Raw genomic sequence first — 23,996 nt, 5'->3', positions numbered from 1 at the left:
TGCTCAGCAACAAAAACAGCCCTTCTCCTAAGCTTTCTAATCTTACCTTATTTCAGAAAGGTTATTATCAGAGGTAGTAAAAATTGACCATCTTTACTGACTTGAAATTCCCTAAGAAGTCATTGGGCTTATTTGATAATAGTTACATTTAATTCAATAGTCAAGCTTTGTGTCTGCTTATTCAAAAAGTTCCAAATGCATGAGTCATTGACTCATTGAGGAAAACCTCCGGAACCTCAGGAGGGCAAAAATGCCCCCCCCATGGTGCAGGAGGCCGAGTAGGCCAGGCCCCCATGGCCACGGCCACCCAGCAACCAGGCAGCGAACCAGTTGTTAAATTTTTCAATCCCACCCCTGCACCCAAGGTTCTTTCAATCTCTTCCATTCACCTTTAGTCTACGTTAACAACCCCCTAAATTTTTAGTGTATTTACTTTATTCCTAGATATAACTAGATAGTGTTGGAAGAAACATCCTCCTGGGTTCTGCTCCAAGTGGGGAAACAGACACTGGAAACATGGAGACTGCTTGGAAAGATGGTTTAATGGTGGACAGGATCACATGGCTTGAGTTCCTGAACAGAAAAGGGCAGATACAGTAAATCCTCGGGTTTTTATGCTCTCTCTGGCTCTGCATTTCTTGGGGCCCCGAAAGAGTATCCTGATTGGTTGTCAGACTCCCAGGGGGTGGGGGCCTTGCTGGCTGATGGTCACATGTGCTTCCCAGGTCACATGTGGTGAGTTTCTGCTGCTATTGTGTAGAGGGCTAATCCCATCTTTGGCAATTCCTACTATGGCTCTGCCTGAAGGAGGCAGATCTTTGTTATGTAGAATAGACTGGCCCAGGCCTTAATGGCCCATTGACAAAGGGTGGGGGGCAGGAAGGTGGGAGCTGCTTTGTCTGTAAAATATGCTTCTCATATTTCTCATCCAGGGAAATATAATATTCTGCCTTTTTCATATTTCCTAAAATATTTCACTCTTCCAGGAAAGGGGTGGGTGCTAACTTCCTACAATAGCCCAGTTACACATGGTGTCAGCCTTTGAGAAAAAGGCCAATCTGATTGAACTAAAATGAACATTAAATTTTCTGATAGTGATAAATAAATTTCAATAACAAATCAGTAACAGATAAACAGAATGACCACAGATGGACAAACGGGAGTGAGAACAAGTTCTAACTTTCTGCTGGCTTCCCCATTGACTTTGCTTATCAGAATCTGTTAATGAGTGTTGGAAATCACAGTCATGTGACTGTGGGGATGCTGCAATGGATACAACCCTGCATATAAAACTGGTCTGAATTTCAATTTCACAGCAGTTATGGGCCCTGGATTATTTGCACATTCTTCAAATTAGTGGATTTTAGATAGGTTGATTCAAAAATTGTTGTGGCATAATGCACTGCTTGGGCTATTTTGAAGGCAAAACAGACAAACAGATAAATACAATGAACAGTTTAGTAGTATTTGGATTCCATCAAGAAATAATGTTCATCTTCAAAATGAATTGACTTCATCATTCCCTTGTACTACACATCATTCTTTCAGTTATAAAACTGTGATTCAAATTTTTCTCCCAAATTGAACTTGGCTCATTCAACATCTTAAATCCAGTTTTCTTGGAACATTCCATTATTTTTGTATTTTAGTCATAGGCTTAATTTTGTTCATTTAATTACATTAATTTCCTTTTTCCATTTATATATTATTCATATCCTTCATGTTGAATCTGCATGTTTTAATTGTTTCATATCTATTTTTAATAACATTAATAAAATTTTCATATTTTTCTGATTCTGTTTCTTTATGGTGAACACATCTGACTCAAACAAGCAGGTGTCATAGAAATACAATTAATATTTATATTTACCTTGCCTTTATCTAATGTAGAACATCAGGTTAATCAGAGAGCAGGTTTCATCCAGTTTTCCCTGTGGATATTGGGGGTATTTGCTGCTCAGCGAGTAGTACATTTGTTTCCACTAAGACATTTCCAGAAACAGCTCAAAATTTGCCATAATAGGGGGAAAAAAACTACCACTCTGCATTTGTTGTCAAAATAATAAGGAACAGCATACATTAGATTTTAATTTACTAAACAACAAGTCAGGGAGCAGGGCTGTTTGTTATCAGTACCAGGTACTGCTGGTAGTTTCTTGTATGTTCACAGTTTAGTAGGTAGAAGATGTTAGAATTCAAGCATAATAGATCATTATGATTAAGCTGCTCCCTCTGTTCCCAATGGATAGGATCTACTGTAATTAATTATTCAGTTGGTAGCAGAAATCTGCTCAAGTACTGTCAAAAGTACTGTCATACTTCTAACAAGATAGAGCAGTGAAGTCTAATACTGCCATACTCTCTGAGACACACTTTCAGATGTCCAGTTCAGATAATGGAAACAAAAGTCTGACTTCCTTTTTCTAATCTTGCTGAAGCCACTTGTGAGCATTCATGAAAGAGAGTTGCACTAAATGGTATGTGGAGATGACTTTCGGACAAAGTGGGAAGGTATCCCAAGGTGATTCCCACATACCAGTCAGGGGAATGGTCAGATCACAGGCAGTTTAGCCCACAGGAGGAAATTGGGAATGACAACAATCTTAGAAAGGACATTTGCTAATTGGGGTGGAGGGAGGGGAGTGTAAAGGTGACAGAGAGAAATGTACTTTCAGATTTGCAAGATTCTATTAATATAATCTTACAATATATTGGTTCATCTGGGTATGCTTCCTGTCGGACCACCTTGCAAGGCTGACATGCACCCATACTATCACATGACTGGACAATTGCAATGCACTCTACATGGGCAAATATTTCAAAACTGCAGGTCCTGCATTTAGTGTGAAATGAGATAACCCAGCTATTGGGAGACGAGAGACACTACAGCCATGTGGCATCTGTGCTAGAAAAACCCATGAGTTTTCAAATGCAATTCAAATCTTAAGTTACGAAGCTGTCCGTGGCTTGGCTCCTAAACAAGTTTAAAGCTATTTTCTTTATATAGAACTAATCCACCCGTCAAAGAAGCCAGTTGAAGGTTACATTCAGATAATCCTGACAGTAAGGATCTATATGGGCAACATACAATTTTCTAAGTTAAAACAATGTATTATTTTTATATATCTATCCCCCTTGTTATATTTTAGTTTATTTTTATTTTCCTCTCTTTTGTCTCTTTGTATTTTTATGCTGTATTTCTTTCCTTTCTTTTCCTTTTTGCAGTTATATAAATACAATGCATGATCCCTAGGAAAAATCTGCTCACTTTTGAGAAGTTAAGGGGATAGCAGCTTATAGAGCATATCTTCTGTCTCTAGCCCCTATTCTATGAAAAAGATTCTCCTTTGCAGTCAGGTTAGCATCTGCCCTGATGACCTTCAAAAGGTAGCTGAGCTTTTCCAGAGGACAGAAAATCTAATTAGTCTACTGCTATGATACAAATTGCTTTATTGATGTGAACTCCTGGGAATTTATGTAAATTGTTGTGATATATTGGCTGTTTCAAGCTTTCAGCTATAGATGAATCTCTTTCACATAGATTTGAATTTCATTGAAACGTGAAAATTAAAGTTACTTCTGTATTTCTTTACAATGTATGCTGTATTACTTTTTCATGGGCCCCTTACATTATAATAGTTGAAAATGATGGAAGCCAATTATGACTTGTACCTTGGATTGGGAAGACCAAGCATCTCTTGAAACAAACAGCCAGCAAAACCCCATGAGGCTTATTGCAGGCAATAGTGCATTGAAAGGTCCAAAAATTCCAGACAGGATTTAAAAGGAATACTTTTCTGTAGCTTTCTTAAATACTTAAAATGTTAGAGCCACTTGTCCACCTGTGAAACTTTCCCTTGGTGTTCTACAATATGCAGAAAAGTTATGAAGATGGTTTTTGTTTTTGCCTGCTATAGAAAAACATAATAGAATCTAAAAATAGAAGAGTTGAACCTCATACTTCAATTTGTTCTGCCATCAGATGAATGAACGACAGAGCTAGAGAAAGACTGTAAATTGTTTGCTGTTCTGAAAGCTTCTGCTTGCTGTGAGCTGCTGTGAATTTTTCCAAATGTATTCTTTTTGTTTCAGAGGGAAGTTCTGAAAAAGTTAGAGAATGTGGTTGTTCTCAGTTCTTCCTTAGTTCTTTTCCCTCTTCCAAAGACAAATAACATCTTTCATGTCAGTTTTTTGACAAGCAGAGGCCAAGCTACCTCATAGAATTGATGCTATGGGGGGAAAAGGGGGAGCACTAGATATATTGCCTTGAGATCTTCCATTTAAAGTAGGAAAGTAATAAATGTAATAGGTTTGCTATACTTGAGCTGCACAAGGAATTAATTTTTTCTGCATCCCTTTCTATACTCTGCTGGTCACCTAGATTTATCCTGTTGAGAGGCTTTACCAAATGGCGAAGATAAAATCATTAGGACCTACATATGGATGCTAAAAGGTAGAAACAGGTGACGGGCAGTCATAACATGTCTTCTCTTTTCTCAGAAGGATCCTTCTTTCTTTTTCTACCTTATTCTTTGGGTGTTTTTCAATCTCCAAAATGCAGTAGCAGTGGTTCTGAGTTTATTTTATTGTTATAGGATAGCAAGATATCAATGGATGCTTGGGCTTTAATTGCAGAAATTGGCTAGAAGAATGATTACACAGTAGAAGGCGGGACACTCACACAAATACTTCATCATCACTGTGGGAAGTGCAAGGAGCTCACACAAACTCCATGAGAAGTTTACATTACATTTTCTTTTCTTTTTGGGGGTGAGGAAACAGAAATCAAGTTCTCATCTACTAATTTAAAGGAAGATAAATGGTCAAACAGGGCAAACTATATCTTATTTGCTTTAGTTATTTAATGGATGCTTATTCCATCTTTATTCCTTTATATAAGGCAGCGAACATTCCTAATACTCCTTCCTCCTATTTTCCCCACAATAAGAACCCTGTAAGGTGAGAGAGTGGTTGGGGGGGAGGGAGAGGGGTAGGGGTAGGGAGGGAGGGAGGGAGAGAGAGAGGGGGGGAGAGAGATTCAAAGTCACCCAGTTTTCATGCCATTTTTCATGACTACACTAAGCTAATCATAAAATATAGCTACACTTAAAAAAACAATTCACGGTCAAATTACATTAAGTACACAGTAATATGAGAAATGTAATTATTTAAATGTCAATTGTATGTGATGATTAATCTCATTAAACAGTTTTTCAAATTCCAAAGTGTCCAATTTCCATTCTACATTTAGCTATCATGTTTCAGTGGTGGCAGGAGGCTGCTTGCTGGAATCATATTAAAAGCTCATGTGGGTTACTTTTTCTTTAAGTTTAATTTATTCCAAATATTTAACATTAACCTGTTTATTTGGGTATTCTCTGATTATAGAGAGTGAATGTATATACGTACGTACATACATAAGTACGTACTTATGTATGTATATATGTGTATACAGTATATATGTACACACACACCCCTATCCAGTGCTATACAGCAAAAATTTCTTCACTGAATTAGAAACATGCCCAAAAGTTTTAATGACCTTTTGTTCATTATTTCACATTTTCTTCTTTTTATACCTCTTCCAAAGCATTTCTGCAACCAGTTAGCATTTTTGTTGCATTGGCAACAAATCAAGTTTCTCTTTCTTTGCTACCCCCACATATACACACAAATCTCCAGAACTGATAGATTCTTGGGTTAAAGGGTGGGATTTAAGCCAGCTGGAATACTGAACTTGATGTATAATAGCAACATAATGACTGGAGAACTTCAAGTTAGAGTCCTCCTGCTGCCTTTCTTCAAGAAATTACTAAATCCCTCAAGAGAGCTTGCCAGCCTGTTCCACTACCAGGTTGATGCAGCAATACAATTGCTGATGTTTTATAAATCTCAGCCACAAATGGGAAAAAAAGAAGTTTGGATTCTAAGGGGAAATCAGGAAGCCTATTGAGATCTTACTTTTACACACAAAAGCATCTAAGTGAGTGGATGGAATAGAACATCATGATGGAATTTTGCAACGCAGATATCAAATCTAGTTAGACTAATGAACTTCAAAGCTAATAAATGCTTCTGTTTGTTTATCTAGGTGAGGAGTGTTCAAAATTAATCTCCTAGGGAAATTATTTTATACCACGCCATTTCACACTGTTGGAATTTCAGCCTCTACTTGCATTTCTTTCTAATTAATTAGAAACTTTTATGTCTCATGCCCCTCAGTCTTAGGAATATGGTTTTCTGACTGACTACTTCAGTGCACAGAAATATTCTGTCCAGTTTGACTGATGATGATTACATCAGTTTAATCATGTCTTATTTTTGGCAATTCTATGGCCCCGTTCTCGCCACATTTTCCATTCTTGTATAGCTTCTTTCAGTTTTATGTTCTGGTTAGTGTTGGCTTTGATGGTGTCAGCTATCATGTTTTAGGGTGGCCTCATTTCCTTTCCAAGCTGACCATTCTGAGCATAATGATCTTTTCCAGTGAATTTGATCATATGAGATGGCCAAAATAATTAAGGTGAACTTTTAAGATTTTTGCCTTCCAGAGATATTGTCTGGTTTTATCAAGTTCAAGCTATTCTCCAAAGCATCTGAGGGTAGGACAAGAAGCAATGGGTGGAAACTAATCAAGGAAAGAAGCAATTTAGAACTAAGGAGAAATTTCCTGACAGTTAAAACAATCAATCAGTAGAACAACTTGCCTCCAGAAGTTGTAAATGCTCCAATGCTGGAAGTTTTTAAGAAGAGATTGGGTAACCATTTGTCTGAAATGGTATAAGGTTTCCTGTCTAAGCAGGGGGTTGGACTAGAAGACCTCCAAGGCCCCTTCCAACTCTGTTATTCTATTCTATTTATATATCCCAGTACCTGTCTGTCACCTTTACTGTCCAAGGAATGCCAGAAGTCTTCTCCAGCACCACAGCTCAAATGATGTCCATTTTCCTCTGGTCTAGTTTTTTCATGGTCCATCTTTCACAACCATAGGTAGCTATGGGATACAGGAGAGTGGGGATAATCTACAACTACTTGCATGGCTGATGACCTTATTTTTCCATACTCAATTCATGCTCATCATTGCTGTGCAAACCAGTAGAATTTGATGCTTTATTTCTGGACTGCATTCACTGCTTTGATCGAGCTACAATCCGAGAAATATTGCAAATGGACATAATCAGATTACTTCTAGAACTGTTAAGATATTAGAAAATAGAACAAAATAACTGAGAAAGGAGACAAAGCAAATTTAGAAGCTGCTATTATCTCAATTTATTTAAATGTATATGTATCATTTGTGGGAGAGTATCACAAAGTCTTTCTTTGAAAAATTATTGGGAATTTTTAAAGTCACTTTTTTAAACTAGGCAAGCTGCAGGTTGGGAGCTCCACAATGTTCTCCTTATATTAGGCAGAAGTTAGAACTCTACATCTAGGAAGCAAAGTGAACTAAAATGTGTCTGAAATATATAACAATGCTTTCAGTTGTTTTGAAGGTCTGTTTGAAATAAATTAAAGACATAATTAGCCAAACTGCACCATCTTGTGGCTGCATAGAAAATGTTTGAGACATAGAAGCATTCTAGAAACACCTTATATTATGCTGGTATATGATGTTAGTTTGCTCTGACAAATAATAATTTAGGTAAAATGTATAAATGCTAATATAAAAACCACATCTGCCTACAGTTTGAAAACACTAAAATTGTTGCATTGAAATAGAAGTCAACGACCAATGATCCTAAGCAATAACCAGAATGAATTATTTTACTTCTCAGTACAAATTTTTGAGATGTGCTGTCTAAGATGACTGTCTTTTTCCTCTAATGATAGAACCATAGTGGCTCTTCCTGGTGAGCTCCTGGAGGGGTTTTTGTGATGAATCACAGCCTTAAAGATGAAACTCCCAAGAGCAATTCTGCTTTGTTCAGACCCTAATTGCCCAGGTTCCTTAAACTCTTTGAAAAAGGCAACATATGGAAATGTGAATTCAAGTATCACATTTTTCACCCTTGGTTTAGGGAAAAAAAATCAAGCAAATAGGCTCCAGAAACTATTTGCGTCAGAAAGTATTCCTTCACAATGAAGACAATTTTTAAAGAATGGCTTCCAACTTCAGCTCAAGACAAAGAAAGGAGTGCTTCCTCTTCCCTAGCTGCCTATCTGCAGAAGTCAATCTAAAGAAGGACCAAGGCTGTAAAGAAGAAAATAGCATTCTTCAGGAACACTTCAATTTTCCTTCTTTCTGGTCTCTCTCTCTCTCCCCCCCCCATGTTATTATCTCCTTCTTTGATGGAGGTATGAGAGCTTAACTGCAAAGACAGGGATGAACACCAAATGGCAGCAAAGTCATAAGTACAATTCTTTGGCGCCATCTACTGATCACCCATATTTTTGCAACAAGTCTTGAAATCAAATCTTTTCACAAATCTCTATCTCTGTCTATAATTCTCAGGCACTTTACTTCAGTCTGCATTATTTGTATTAAAACAGATTTATATAAGTGTCCTTGTGATTCTGTTTTTCTTACTCCCCTTCCTTATGAAGTTTAGAATATTTCCCTGATTTTTATTGGAAGAAAAAATACCCAGCATTATTAATCACAACTGTAAGAAAGATAGTAAAAAGGTTCAGCTTTTAGGCATGGAGTTTACCAAAATGAGGAAGTTACTGTTCCCGAAATTGAGGAAGTTGGAGATAAATATAGGTTTCTGAAACTGTCACAGCATATTATACAGGCTATAAAATGAATGCTTTTATCAAAATAGTTATACCATCAGCTCATTTCAGCCAATAATAGCAGAAAAGGAAGAAAAATACAATAAGGAGATACAATCTAAAAAATTATGATAGGACATAAAATGGCTCCACAGAACAACTTTCCATTACCCGCGTCTCATTTATACAACTAAAATAACAGATTTTTCCATTGGCTTTCATTAACCTTGGCAACAAATGTTCATAATAATGCTTCATCCAGTAACTTAATAAGGTTAAAGCCATCCTCTGTTTCATAGGAGCTCAGTGGCTCCCATGAAACACAGCCTTTATTCAGTGGCTGTATATAGAGAAAGAATTAATTTAATGCTCTCAGTCCCTCCATGATTCCCCCCCCCCAACAGATTTAAAAACAAGCTAACAACCGTAAAGTATCATGAACAAAAGTTATTATGATGACTTGGTTCCAGATTTGCCATGAATAGAGCTCTACTTCACTTCTTGGAAGTGAAGTATGCATTGGGGGGGATTTCATTAATACTGTCTTCTATTTATGTTCCCCTATAAATCTGTTCTGGAGGGTTGGATTACCTTCTGGAACAACTTGAAAGGGGGTTGCTGGGGAACAGGTACTAGCAAAAGTCACCTGGAGCCACTAGACTGCAGTCCTTTCTGCAAATGGAAAGAGATCTTCCATTACAGAAGGGTAACCTGGAATCTGGCTCAATCTATTTTTGTCTAAAACAATCCAGCATTCTCATCTAGCAAATGAAAACTGGGGAAGATTTTTAAATAATGGCTGACAGCCTTTAACATTTATCTTATTTATTTATTTTTGCTTAATATATACTTCCCACTTTTCTTCCATGACAAAGCTTAAATTGGGAGGGTTAATCCTATCAATCAGCAGAGGGAGAAAAAGAATTCAGGTGAAAGATGTTTAAAGGGCAGATGCTCTGGCTAGATGTTCCTCCAGCTGTTCTTCATTGGCTAAAAGAACTATATATAATAATCCAGGCATCAACCTAGAAGACAAGAGCTTGTGAGTTCTAATCTCCACCTTAGGTACAAAGCCAGCTGTGTGATCTTGGGCCAGTTACTCTGTCTCAGCCCTAGGAAGTAGACAATGGCAAGCCACTTCTGAAATCTTGCCAAGAAAACTGCAGGGAGCAATCCAGGCAGTTGCCATGAGTCAATACTGGCTCAAAGGCACACACACAAAAAGTAATGCAGTACTGTCTTCTTGCCAGTGATGAGATAAGATTTAAATACCAATACCATTCCAGGGCATAGAATGAATTGTAAATGCTCCTTGTCATCTGCCATAAAAAATAAAGTGTCTTGAGCCAATTCCACAATATAGTTTACATAATATTTATTTCCATTTGTTTTGTTTTAGCGAATCTGCTTCAGCAAAGTCAATCCACCATATGCCTTTGGATATTTTTAGTACAATTCTTACCACTTCCAACCAACACAAACAACAGCAAGGGTCCATGATAGCTGTGAATTGTGGTGTTTTTTTGTTTTTTTGTTTTGGCCTGCCTTAGTTTATTTTTGGAAAGAAAAATAAGAATGGAGGCGAATATTTCTCTTTATTGGAGCCTGTAGGATGACAATAAAGGATGTAAAGATGGGTTTATACCAGTAAAGGTTCATATCTGTTTGAAAAAGAGGTGATTTCCAATAATTAAAAGTAACAAGTCAGATGATGGTAGAATCCTATCCCTAAATATGTTTCTATCTAGGAACAGAGAGTTTATGGATAAGCAAACAATCTTGGCATCTCTTCTCTATCAGTCTGAATTTTGTAGTATGGTCTTTAGAAAAAAAGTCTAAGCAAAGGAAGGAGAAAGGATAAGTAACAAGGGGAGGAGAATACCATGTCTCCCTGAAAATAAGACCCTGTCTTATTTTTTTTTGAACCCTGAAATAAGCGCTTGGCTTTATTGCCATACGCTCAAAAGCCCAATTGGGCTTATTATCAGGGGATATCTTATTTTGGGGGAAACAGGGTAATAATTATCAACTTGGCAGGGAATGGAAGGGTTGTACCATAACTCTGTTGAGCTGACTTTTAATTAGCCTACCAAATAACATTTAAATCCAAATAAGGCATAGGACATCATCATTGATGATTAGGCAACAACCAGATGGCCAATAACAATAAATATCGCATTGTATAGAGCAATTGCCTAGATACATGTGGTACCTATCCAGTTAATTGCTAGTTAAATTAACTCACTTGTGTCAGCCATCAGCTCCCTCGTTTCTTCTTGTGCCTATAGAAAGAAAATATGAACTCTTGGGACAAAATTATATTTGTGCCTTGATATCTAGTTTGTTTCATAAACTTCATTGTTACTTCAGTTAGGAAGTAAGACAAGAAGCCAAAGCTTTTGAAGGATCTTAATGAGATGTGCACAACAGTGCTTCTCTCATGTTGCTGATTTACAAAATCTAGTAGACCCAGATATTTACTATTGAAAACTCCGTCAATTCTTCAGTGATCCTTAATGTTCTTCAACCAACTTTAATTTTTCAGGCTTGGAGAAATTCTAAGTATGCAGTCCTTACACAAGTTCTAATATCTTTAAAAGGTAGTCACAAGACATTGTTGGCATTTGTTGCAATGCTTAATTTTGTTTGCAAATACAGGGTAAGTATGATAGAAGGACACAAGTTTCACAATAAGTAGTCCTGCATATAACTTGAATGTTGGTGTATAGCATATATGGACACCAGAAATTGAGTTCAGCTCAAGAAAGATTTTATACTTACTTTGATGGGCAATATGATATAGACATTTTAATGAAGTGATAAATAAACTGAAAGTTGTTCAATATCAAATTGCTTCTCATAAAAATATTGTAAAGTTTTTGTGATACAAATAAATGATGAATGGAGTTAGATATTGTTTTGGTGCCATTTATTATTCAGAGGTTACCTAGCCGACATATTTCTTGTCAAGTTCAGTTCTGGGATTTTGATTCTCTTGGGCATTGCTGATGCGTCACAATAACCTTGGCTACTGAGTAACTATTGATTCATAACACAAAGCATGTATGAGAGAATTTCTCCATACAGTTAAGTGATTTGTATACATTACATGAAGCAATGGTATAGTTCTTCGGTATAGTTTTAGATTCTTGGCAGATGCTCCTCCTATACCTGTCTTTGATATTCCTGTTCATTTGAAGAACAGCTTCCTGATTAGCAAGACTAAATCTTTTTAGCAGTGAGAGTCATCTTCTTTTAGTTTAATTAAAGTGCAATATAATCGTACATATATTTTTCCCAGGTGAAGACAAGTTAGAGAATGAAATTAGGTTGGAAAAAAAAGGACAGGTAGAGCAAACATCAGTAGGTATGCAATTATGGCAGAGCTTTTACAGAAGTTATGTCCTGTTATGATACAAGAAACAATATTGGAAGATATGGCTTCCATGCTCCTCTTCTACACAAGTCAATATATTACAGTAGACAACATACAGTATGTTGAACTAAGACCACACAATGCAAATTCAAGTGGCCTCCCAGCCATTATTACTCATTTGGCGACTATGTGCAGGGTACTATTTCTTAGGTTCCCAATGTTGTTCTAGGAATGGAATAGGTAGTACCAAGAATTCTACTAATAGATTAAGCAGAATGAATGAATGAATGAATGAACAAGTGAGTGAGTGAGTGCTTAATGAATGAATATATCAGTCCTAATTTATTGTGTGGCTGACTCCCTTCTTGCGTGGCCGTTTCCTACATCTGACTGGTCCCATTGCCAATGATAATGAAGCAGAAGATCTGGGTAAGAATAGAGGTCTAATACAAAGTTATCAGCCTGTGTGTCATATTAATACTTCTTTGACTTCTGCTTTAATTTACAATGAAAACAACAACAACCAAACAGCTGTTTCTACCTAGATATGTGCTGAATCTTCAGGAGATGATAAGCGGTACATACTGGTCTGCAGAGAGGCTTCTCTCTTGAGTTTAAACAAGAACTGCTTTAAAGCAGAGCCTTAAATATGCCCTGTTAGTAGTAACTTCATTGGAACACTTGACAATACTGCCATTTTTAGTCATCCCTGTTTTTATTTCTGCTTCATTTTTTGCCAGAATCCTAATTCTCAATGGTTTTGATTGCTGAAATCACAGTGACTGCCCTTCTCCATTTGCTTTATTTCTGTATTGCGTCTGCTCATTCCTCAAACATCTCTGCTGGTGTTTTAAAAAATAAAAATAAAAAGGTGGGAAATGGTGTAAATTTTTATTTTTCATTTCTGCAGGCCTTCCTCAACCTGAGGCTTCTCCAGATGGATAACACTTGATTTTCAGAAATCCCCCAACTTGCATGGGGGATTCTGGGAATTGGAACCTGACATCTTTAACTTCATGTTGGGGAAGACTACCCTATAGTTGTCCAAGTCTCCGGATTCTAACCACTTCTATGCAGGAGATGACAATTTGGCTACACATCAGTGGTGGGTTCCTCCCAGTTCGGTCCGGTTCGGCCGAGCCGGTAGTGGTGACGATATGACGTCACCGAACCGGTTCTCTCCCCCCCGCCCTCCCACCTCCCCACCCACCCACATTATTCTTACCTTTTATTTGGTCCCACCCCCAATCTATTGCTGCCTCCTGAGTCCCAACTGATGACTAGAGGGAAAAAAACTGTTTAAACTCTTGCCGCGGGGCTTCAAAGGGCCGTCCTACAGCTGATCAGTGTTAAAAGCAAACAAATGAGTCAGGTCGTAAGTGCGAGGACCTTCCAGAAATGACTGACCAGCTAGCAACGCCCACCTAGTCACATGACCTCCAAGCACACCCACAAAATAAGCCACGCCCACAGAACCGGTAGTAAAAAAATTTAGAACCCACCCCTGCTACACATGTAGGGAAACTCACCATCAGAACACTGGAAGTTGATTAATTTGGAACTGTACAATAAAGTGCCATAAGAAAAAATGCCATGGAAAAACATTAAGCACTGCATTTTCTACATGTATTTTGAGGGAGTAAGTGCTGCTAAATGCAATGTAATTTATTAACATGTTTAAAGAAATTTAAATACAATAGATAAAAATATGAATTTGTAACAATGTTGTGCGGTAGAGACCTTAATGTAAATTAAATGAAGTTTTCCACTATAAAGAAGATCTACTTCATGGGAAAATATAACAAACAACCTGAAATCATTTGATCTGCACAATGCTGGGAAATCTTTCCTAAAAATAGGAAGTGAGGGCATTGCCAAATTGCTCAGCTGTTTGTCTAAATCTTATTCGACAAATGAAGGTCACATCTATCATAGATTACATAAATAAACCACCCTAGAGACAATCTTTGGCATCTATTATGCTGTCTGGCTGTAGCCTTTAAAGTATGGAACATGAAATATCAAGTTAATGCACCCACATATATTTACCTATATTTAATTTTAGAGTTACCTTATGATAAGATGGGCCGCCAATAACTTTTATAAATAAATAAATATTGCTGTGTAAGGTGGTGATGCAAGTGCACCATGAAAAAAGAAACAGGAGATGGGATATCTATGTCTTTAAGAGAGTTCTGACCTTCTTATTTCAGATCACACAGTTAACAGAGATTATCTCAGAATATTACTTGTAGCAGTAGCTAAGGTGCAATGACATTACTGTATATTTTTAACACCAGAATATCAGTTCTATTTTTACATCTGCTTCTGAACCTCATTCTAAAAAGGTGTGTGTGTGTGTGTGTGTGTGTGTGTGTGTGTAAGTGTGTATGTTGGGGGTGGGGGGTGGGAGATTCTTGTGCTTATTGTTAGCACCTTCTAGCAATAATAGAAGAATACATTAAGTTTATTAAATTCTTTCTTCCCTTTTCAGGTCAAAATATCTGAAAGCATGAGAATTATAGCTGTACCATGCATAACGGTTCCACTAACTTTTATAACTTTGCAGGTTTATAAAATAGAGGTGATGTAATTAAAGGAGGGTCACATTTTTTGTCAGAAGATTAATTGACTCTGGGCAAGTATGTCCAGGGTCACCTTCTTTTCTTCAGTCTTCTGAAAAGGGAAAAAGCAGGAAGTATTCTCTGTCTAGAGCAGGGATATCCAAGCTTGGAAACTTTAGGACTGGTGGACTTCAATTCCCAGAATGACCGACTGGAGAATTTTGGGAGCTGAAGTTACCTGAAGTCCACAAGTTGCCAAGATTAGACACCTCTGATCTAAAGTCTACATGCTGCCAGACAGAATTAAGATTAAAAACTAGCACTCCTATTCACAGACAGATTGATTAGCATTGCCAAACACAGCTGTCATTTTACCCTATGATTCACAGCAAGAAATCATTCTGTTCTTCTCTGCTTGAGCTAGCATATTACAATCTGCCAAGGATACCTCACAGGAGACCTTGAGAGACAAGTAACAGCAAGTGGTAGTACCAAGGGACTGCAAATAAGAAAAAGGGATTGCTTCATTGGAAATGTTTTTCTGCAAGGATAATCTTTATACCAAGAGAAAATTGCTGCCTAAGTGACAAACATCTTCATATCATGCTGCTGGACAGGTGGTCAACAGCACAAAAGTTTTTTTAAAAAAGCTAAAAGAACATTTTTCCCTTTTGTACGCAATATACAAACTGAAGCATAATTTTATCCAGAAATAATGAAAAGAAGGCAATGAAGTAATCTGTCAAATTCAGTAATAACTGAACATCAATCTGCAGCAAGATGGATTTTTCTAGTCTTATGTTTTATAGAATGTAGGCATAGAGGAAGAAAATCACCATTATAAATAAAAACATGTGGTTCAGGTAGAACGTGTTGTTGTTGTTAGTTGTGAAGTCGTGTCCAACCCATTGTGACCCCATGGACAAGGTTCCTCTAGACCTTCCTGTCCTCTACCATCCCCCGGAGTCCATTTAAGTTCACACCGACTGCTTCAGTGACTCCATCTAGCACCTCATTCTCTGTCATCCCCTTCTTCTTTTGCCCTCAATCGTTCCCAGCATTAGGCTCTTCTCCAGTGAGTTCTTCTTTCTCATTAGGTGGCCAAAGTATTTGAGTTTCATCTTCAGAATCTGGGATTCCTCTAGGACTGACCGGTTTGATTGCCTTGCAGTCCAAAGGACTTGCAGGAGTCTTCTCCAGCACCATAGTTCAAAGGCCTCAATTCTTTGGCGCTCAGCCTACCTTAGGGTAGAAAGTACAAGGTAGAAGGTACAAATCACTAAAATGGACATTAAAGATTTATTTATGCCTGAGAGTTTGAATTGAACTGTGTGCCTTGGTTAGCCTGAGGAAGCCAATTTGAAGCCTTGGGAGCTTCACAGGACCTTCTCAACCTCAGTTTTGTAGACCACAGTGACCTTTTTGTAGAACACAATTTGACCCACAAATGCCATAAACCATGGGCCAAAATTTCCCACTATTTTATGTTAATAAACGTATAAATACATGTGCCACAATCTAAGCACAACTCAATTCCACTTGACTTCATTGGATAGGATAGTGCTTGAATGCTGATCTTCTTCCCTAGTCACTTTGACCTTCTTTATTAGGGTCTGAATTACCTGGTAAGCTGTATTGCCTTCAAACAAATGAGAATACCACTCTCCAGATTTGTTGGAGGAATGGATGGATGTTGGAGAGAATGGAAGGAAGATCATGTGTAGGGCTTCATTCTGTTAAGACCTTGGATACCTAGGCAAATCTTCAAGAAGTTTATAGTATAGACCATGGGTGTCAAACTCGCTGCATCATGTTGTCATCACGTGACATCACAACATTTTTTCCCTTCACGGAGCTGGGTTGGCATGGCCTTCACATGACACATCCGGCCCACGGGCCACCAGTTTGACACCCCTGGTATAGACTAAACTTTAAGCCCTGTTTGGCAAGCCTTGGCCCTGCAAAAAATTAACAAGTGAGCTATGGTTGCCCATCCCAGCATTAGTTTTCAAGCAGATATTCTGTAACAGAGGATGATCAATATGTGTGGTGGAGAGTTGAGATTGCATAGGTATTCATTTAGTATCCATCACTGAGACTGGCCACTCAATCATTAAATAGTAACTAAGTGAAACCCCAATTGTGCTTACGCTTACTTCAGATTTCCTATGCTTTACAGACCTACAGAAGTTGTAAAAGTGATGCTTAGTCCAAAGTTACTTTGCATCACTGTCATAACTGCAAATGGTCACTAAACAAGGCAGTCGCTAAATGAAAGACTACCTCTAGTCATAGGTCCTCTTATCCCAATCTCCTTCCAATCAAGGGTTCTTTTTCAACAGAGGTCCCCATACAAAGAAGTTGCAAACTGACTAACATTACCTGCTCAAGGGCATGGTGCATTTGGCTTCCTCTTTAACAAGTTTTTCTTTTTTTATGATAGGGAAAAAAAAGTCAAGAAGTGATAAGTAAACCTAGTATGTTATAAATGTTGTACCGTGAGACCGATTATATAGTTGAAACTGTATTGGGGATATTCCACAATTGAATGAATCATGAAAGAAAAATGTCTGAATACTTAAATTAAACTGCCTAATATTCAGTCTTTCATAGTAATGTCCAAAATATTTAAATAAGTGTTTCATTTAATATAATGTCTATCCTGAAGATAAATTCTACAAAATTTAATAACAATTTTGTAACTTCTGTTTTGAAAAATGTCGTAGAAAAACAGTGGCAAACCGACTTGTGTATCACAGTCAAGAAAACTACACTGATTTGTCTGTGAAGCCAGCAGTGCTAAATTCTAATTGGCAGTTCATAAACAGAGCAAGTAATTTCATTTTCCAGGTGCTGTTCATTCATTTGCTGATTACTTGTTTCTGTCAACAAAACAGCTCCCCAAAGACCATATCTTTTCCAACTTTGTACACAGTAAGCAAAATAGCTAGATAAACTTTGCTTCCTTTAATTGTTTTTCTATAATTTGCTTGAATTCCTGATTGCTTGCTTTGCATTTGCAGTCAACCAGAGCAATATGCTTACTTCACTTGTTTGTGTGGACAAGTGTACATGTGCATGAAAGTACACTAGGCATTTTCATGTGTGCCTTGTAAATTAACAACATTATGTCCCATTAAGTGATGCCTCTGATCAACCTTATTTCAACATGGATGTATAGCTACTTCTCTATTACTGAACCTCAGTTGTAGGCCTGGGTAAGCATTTGTACTCCCATCCAAGTCAACGGTCTGAAATATTAATTTTGCTTAGGCCCTTCCAACTTGGAAGATGGATTAACTTTGGTGGCAAAAAAATCCATGCGTGAACATCATTTATTGGTGAAAAGGCAGCTTATGAATTGAATCAGTCAATAAACCAACCAGCCAGGTATATTATGGGAGAGTTCAACTTGAATACATACATATGTGTTGTATCTTAATTGCAAAATGAAACTTTTGACTACATGGAATATTTTGAACCTACTTTAGAAAGTTCTTGGATTATAAATTAATCTGCTTGTGGATATCTGTTTGTACATGTATACATGTGCACATAAAAACATGTATGTGTTCTTTCTATAGTTGATTAGTATATATAAAACCTTTTTAATGTTATTTTCTAAGCTGGAATGTGGATGTTAATAACACGAATATGTAAACATAAAAGCTAGATGAGACTTTTTAATAGAAACATTATGTTGCTTCCTATCATTTTTTACCATTAAATATACAGCATTTGCCATTGGTATATATTTTCTATAATGTTTGCCTTGTGATTTGCTATGGCTCTATTATTAAATATACTTTCTTGCAAAAAGAATCACAGCTGAAAAAAATGCAAGTATAAATGCTTAACAGGCAATCCTTGGGTACAGTTTAACAAGAATAGTTTAAAGCTGCTAAAAATACTCTCAATTATATTCTTCTGGGAGTGTGGTGTAAAGGAGTATCCTCATGGGATATAGGTGATTTATTTGCTTGAATTACTGTGATGTGTTATATGGCTAACACTCTCAAAAGGTCTTCTTTTATACTTCTCCACCACTTTTATACATTTCCAGATGTGGGATTCTAAAGAGCAACTTGGAAAAAACTGCCAATTTTAAACTGTTCTTTTTGTGGTTACTCTTTCAGAGGGTTAGATAAATTCTGCTTTAGAAGCATCTGCAAAGGTGGAGTTGAGGGGGACAAGAAAAAACATTATGCCGATTTGTACATATACCTCATAACATATGAAAGAGGCAGAGTTTTCCTATAGAGGGAGACGTAATTAAGAAAATATTGGAATGTGCAGAAATGAATAGATTAACATTGGCAATTAAAGGAAAGGAAGAATCGGAGTATTACAGGATATGGGGCAATTTTATCAATGGATAGAGATGAGAATTAATATAAATGTAAGAAATTTGGAAAAAATGTAATAAATTAAATTAGAATGTAAAAGCAAGATAGAAATGTAGCAAGAAAATGATGGTAAAGGAGGAATACGATGGCACAAAAATTTGTACTCAGATGACACACTGAATAATTAATGATGAACTGTTTGTTTAAACATAAAAATAAAAAAACTTTTTTTTCAAAAAAGAAGAAAGAGGCAGAGCTTAAACTGAGATAGTACAAGCCTGTTTTTGTCATTTTGTGAAAAGTCTGGATTCTGTAGTATCTAAGATGACTGTTCAAGGTGCTAGACAGGTTGTTGGCTCTTTCAAGCTACCACCACATGAAAAGTTCCGTAATATTCCAGATAGTAATACAACTAGATCTTAGTGTGACAACCTGAGGCGACACTGTAACGCCAAGCTTTAATGAGTTTGAGGAAGCTCATCATTGAATCATTTCTTCTTTTCAAATATGTTTTAGAATTATCAAGCAGATGGATAGGCCTGTATATGTTTCCAGATGCTCAGTTTATTCTGTTTGTGGATATTACTCTTCTCTAAAGCAAAATGTTACTTATTCCCAAAGCAGTGGTGTTTTTTGTTTTTTTTTTACATTTGGACAAAAGAAATAAATCTTTAAAGTCCCATAGTCACAATAGTGCTGCAATTTAGAGTATGTGAAGTCAACTTTATAAATTGTCTTTTGCTTATGTAAAGCTTAAAAGGTTGGGGTGGGATGGTATGGGGTTATAGAGAGCAGATCAGTATTAACTGTTCTCCACACCACTAAAAATATCACAACGGAAGCCTCCAAATCACGATCACGCTCCTGAGAATATTAACACGGATAGTGTTTACATTTCCTAGCTCAACTAATGACTCCAGGACATAATATTTTGGAGACCCTTCAACAGCCTAGAGCTCCTCTAGATGTACTGGATTTCAATTATTATAATCCCCAACCATGCAAGAGAATGAGATTATAATTGTTCATTTGCTCACAGTTGATGGATTGGCTAAACAGGACTACATTTATTGCAAAGCATCAGCAAATAAATTGGATGAAATATTCTCTGCATACATGACAGGGAGAAGTAGGAAGACAGAGCTGTAGAAGAAGTTAGAAATGGAGAACAAACCAAGAAAGGGCTAAAAGTCAATAAGTGAATACTGGAGTTCAGAAAAGCTCACCTGGGCAGGTAAGCCTTTTCTGGTTAGCACAATCCTGGATTAATAGCGTCAGTACAGTGTTGGATGGTTCTTGATGAATGATAGAAGTGCCCTATCAAACCCTGCACCAGTTAACAGCGGTGTCCCCCAAGGCAGTGTTTTAGGACCCACTCCCTTTCTAATTTACATAAATGACTTTTGTGATCATATAAGCAACTGCATCCTCTTCGCTGATGAGGTAAAACTATTTAACACCACCGACAATACTGCTGCCCTACAAAGCGACCTTGACTGTATGTCAGAATGGTCGAACAATTGGCAATTTCAAATCTCAACCAACAAATGCTCTGTCTTACACATTGGCAACAAAAATCAGAACACCAAATACAAGCTGGGCAGATATGACCGCGTAGATGATCCTCACTCTGTCAAGGACCTAGAAGTGCTCATCTCAAACGAACTAAGCCCCAGAGCTCACTGTAACAGCATTGCCAAAAAGGCATTAAGAGTTGTTAACCTAATTTTGTGAAGCTTCTTCTCTGGTAACATTGTATTGCAAACTAGAGCATACAGAACCTTTGCCAAACCAATTCTCGAATACAGCTTGTCTTCCTGGAATCCACACTGTATATCGGACATTAATACAATTGAGCGAGTCCAGAGGTATTTCACGAGAAGAGTACTCCATTCCTCTGCTCACAATAGAATACCTTTGTCACCAGGCTTGAAATGTTGGGCTTGGACAACCTAGAACTGCGCCACCTACAGTCTGAACTAAGCGTACACAAAATTGTCTGCTACAACGTCCTACCTGTCAACGACTGTTTCAGCTTCAACCACAATAATACACGGGCAAACAATAGATACAACTCAAGGTAAACTGCGCCAAACTCGATTGCAGAAAATACGACTTCAGCAACAGAGTGGTCAATGCCTGGAATGCACTACTGACTCTGTTGTTACATCCTCAAACCCCCAAAACTTTAACCTTAAACTGTCTACCGTGGACCTCACCCCATTCCTAAGAGGTCTGTAGGGATGTGCATAAGCACACTAGCATGCCTACCATCCCTGTCCTACTGTCCCCATTTATTAGTACTCATTTCTTGTGTTCATGTCCATGTTTATATACGTTTTCTCGTACATGTTTGACAAACTAAATAAAATTTTTAAAAATGATAAAAAAATAAATGAAGGTTGTCATTTGCAGTATTATGGCATACAGGTAGTCCTCATCTTACAACCACAATTGGGACCAGAATTTCTACTGCTAAGCAAGGTGAGTGTTAAGTGAATCGTGCCCAATATTATGACCTTTTTCGCCATGGTTGCTTAGCCAGCCATGCAGTTGTTAAGTGAATCTGGCTTCCCTCCTCCATTGATTTTGCTTGATTACAGTTGGTGATCGCATAACTCCAGGATGTCACAACAGTCAAGGGCTACCTGTATGTGATGGGGCAGAAATCCAATAGTTTCTGAAAACCACCTCTGTTATATTTAATTACACTGCTTGTATTAAAAATGTTTTCTGCAAACTGGTGTCCTGCAAATTTATAGCAATAGCACTTAGACTTACATACGGCTTTACAGTGTTTTACAGCCCTCTCTAAGTGGTTTTACAGAGTCAGCATATTGCCCCCAACAATCTGGGTCCTCATTTTACCGAATTCAGAAGAATGGAAGGCTGAGTCAACCTTGGTCCATAATTTCATACAGCAAACAGCAAATACCTTTTGTGGCTGCTTTCTTTCTTTCTTTCTGGCTTTATCCTATTCTTTTTTTCACCATGTCTCATAGTTTATTGGCAGTGCTGCATGCTTTTGGAATAAGTGAAAGGGTGGACCAGTCAGCAAGTAGCGGTTTCATATTGCAGCGGCTACTTTGAAAGACTGCAGAACATCTCAACCCAACATGCTTTTTAATTATCCACTGCACATTTTAATAATATAGTTAAACTTCATTGTTATACCCACCTGCGTTCCTTCCTTAAGGTGCTGCCTGAAGCATTTTCATTATCCTGTTAGATGTCAGGGGATGAGTTTGCATATGAATGATTGCAGAGCTTAGAAAAATATTGGTGCAATCAGCAAGATCTTCCTTTAGCAAGGTCTTCTCTCCCTTATTTTGACTGAAAACATGCTAAGAAAAAAATATTAAAGCAGCCTATGCCAACACATGATGTAACCTTGTTTTTTTTTATTATTGAAAAAGTTTTACAAGTACAAATTTTCCCTTCCCCCCCTTTCCCTCCCTAACCCTCCCTAGCCCTCCCCTCCTCCCATGACTTCCACAAGGTGAAATCCAAATCCACATATTATATCATGCTTTACCACCCATCTATTCTGCCCACTGTGTACTATACATTTCTACACAACATTCAACTAAAAGCTATCTGGTACTTTCTAGTTTGATATTTGTTCTGCACATAATCTATCCATTTCTTCCACTCCCATGCATAGGTCTCTTGAGTCCGGTCTTTTAAGTATGCTGATATCTTCACCATTTCTGCAAAACTGGCCACCTTCAAAGTCCATTCTTCAATAGTAGGCATAACATCCCTTTTCCAATATTGACCAATCAGTAACCTAGCTGCTGTCACCATATACAATATCAATTTTGTTTCACCCCTTGAAAAATCCTTAACTATGCCCAATAAAAACAATTGAGGAGAAAATTGGAGTTTTTTCTTCAGAACATTTTGCATAACCCACCAAATTTTTATCCAGAATGCATGTAACCTTGTTCAATAACATCGAAGCTATTTATTTTATTGATTCCTTAAGGTAAAGGTAAAGGTTCCCCTTGCACATATGTGCTAGTCACTCCCAACTCTGGGGGGCAGTGTTCATCTCCGTTTCAAAGCTGAAGAGCCAGAGCTGTCTGAAGATGTTTCCGTGGTCATGTGGCCAGCATGACTAAACGCCAAAGGCGCACGGAATGCTGTTACCTTCACACCAAAGGTGGTCCCTATTTTTCTACTTGCATTTTTTATGTGCTTTTGAACTGCTAGGTTGGCACAAGCTGGGAGAAGTAACAGGAGCTCCCTCCATTATGCGGCACTAGGGATTCGAATGGCTGAACTGCCGACCTTTCGATCGATAAGCTCAACGTCTTAGCCACTGAGCCACCGTGTCCCCTTCATTGGATTCATTGATTCCTTAGAAGAATTCATAATCTGCTTTCTTTCAAGAAGAAATTAGCATAAGCATTTTTTCAGTTAAGATGAATAAGTAGGTCCTGTGGGCACATGCTTTTCCATTTGCTTCTCCTGATTCAAACCACATATATTTGTGTGGGAAATACCGATTACTCAGAGATCATTTTGTCACCTGCTCTTTGCCAACACCATTTTCCCCAGACAGAAAACAGTGTGATGGGGGGGGGGGGAGCAAAAAGAATACATTATAAGGAAACACAGAAATATATCGAAAATCAAAGCAAGTTGCTTCTTGACTAGAAACAACTCAGATTTTAAAATTCTTCCTCATTACTTCCACCTGAAGTGTTTTGTGGGTTTTTGTCACAGTGTTGGGGAGACCCCTACTGGTCACATGCAGAAAGTAAAATTCAGTTTATTTTACAGTAGTGATTTAACATGAGAAAAAACATTATCAGAGGATTACAGTGACAATCAAATTAGAATATATATATATATATATGTGTGTGTTTTGTGAGATATGTATATATACTGGAATAATTAGGTAAGTGGTATTTTTTTGGGGGGGGGGGGAAACAGTGTAAGAAGTACATCCAAAAAGTGAGAGTTAATACATTCTGTAAAACAGAT

Source organism: Pituophis catenifer, unplaced genomic scaffold (genome assembly GCF_029215685.1).
Source record: "Pituophis catenifer annectens isolate HBS135680 unplaced genomic scaffold, rPitCat1.0.hap2 SCAF_3, whole genome shotgun sequence".
Classification (NCBI taxonomy): domain Eukaryota; kingdom Metazoa; phylum Chordata; class Lepidosauria; order Squamata; family Colubridae; genus Pituophis; species Pituophis catenifer.
Note: the sequence above shows the minus strand (reverse complement) of the source record.